The sequence below is a fragment of the Temnothorax curvispinosus genome, unplaced genomic scaffold (genome assembly GCF_003070985.1).
Source record: "Temnothorax curvispinosus isolate PA1 unplaced genomic scaffold, ASM307098v1 QBEX01005786.1, whole genome shotgun sequence".
Taxonomy (NCBI): domain Eukaryota; kingdom Metazoa; phylum Arthropoda; class Insecta; order Hymenoptera; family Formicidae; genus Temnothorax; species Temnothorax curvispinosus.
In genome coordinates, this window is record NW_020215566.1 from 1 (window position 1) to 1118 (window position 1118).

Below are 1118 nucleotides of genomic sequence, written 5' to 3' on the forward strand. Positions count from 1 at the left end.
CCTCAATTTGTTGGCGATTAGCTCTGCCTTGTCGTGTTTTACTAGTTTTTCTGAAAAAGATATATTACACTTTTTATACATATAACCATGAATTTCTCATAGATTGTACTTACTCTGTCATGTTTAGCACACTATTTCTCTCTTATAATGAAAGCACACTATTTCTTTAGCACTTATTTCTCTCTTATAACGAAAGCTGTAACACAAGAAGTTATATATACATGATTTAGAGCTTCTGAACAAGAATAACGATAACACATAACATATTACTTAATTAGGTACTCATTTTTAATACAAAATATTATTCTTACCTGATAAAAGAAAGAACTGCTATCAAAAATAATATCTAGATAAATCTAGATAAAAGATAAATCTAATTAATGTAAGAAAAATTAATTTAATATTGAAAAATATTATTTGATGAGAACATCAACCCAGGTAGCAAGCTGACGTTATTTATTGTCATTTTGACGTCAAAAAGATCTTTTTGAAGACATTTTGACGTTAAAATGACGATAAATAACGTCAGCTTGCTACTTGAGAATATAAGGTTAGTATATATTTTATAATAAAAAAAGATGATAAAAATACATAGCGTAGCGTAACGTATGTTTTACGGATGTTACAATGCGGAGGATAATCTTTTTTTACTATAAATTATATTATAGACTAACCTTATATTAATGTTTTCATCAAATATAAAATTAATTTTCCTTACATCTAAGATCTCTTTCTCTCTCTCTCTCTCTCTCTCTCTGCAATTTTGTTTCGCGTTCGTAAATACATTCAGATATATCCATAAAAATCCATGATCTGATTGGTTAAGAGAAAATTGATAGAGTTACACCGATGAAGATATACGACGTTTCATAACGACGTCGATATTGTATTTTGTATCGATATCGTATCGTCAACCCACGTCAACCGGAATTACGGAATAACATTTTCGTTAGTGTCGTTAGTGCAAGCGACAATTGTCGCTACGAAACGATAGCGACATTGTCGTTATAAAGTTAGAAAATCGCCCTGCAGGGCAGTCACTTCATAAATGCGCTCATGCGCAATATTGCAAAAAAATTCCGTATTGCGCAATACAAAACCACTGCCTACAGGCCACA

At 30.9% G+C, this 1118-nt stretch overlaps 1 long non-coding RNA gene across 1 annotated transcript; it reads right to left on the reverse strand.

Moving 5' to 3' along the window:
* Nucleotides 1-356, reverse strand: LOC112455073. The gene is made up of 3 exons (XR_003040820.1): nucleotides 312-356; nucleotides 114-196; nucleotides 1-50 (listed from the first exon to the last, which is right to left on the reverse strand). It is a non-coding gene; the product is annotated as an uncharacterized LOC112455073 (long non-coding RNA).
* Nucleotides 357-1118: the final 762 nt, after the last annotated feature.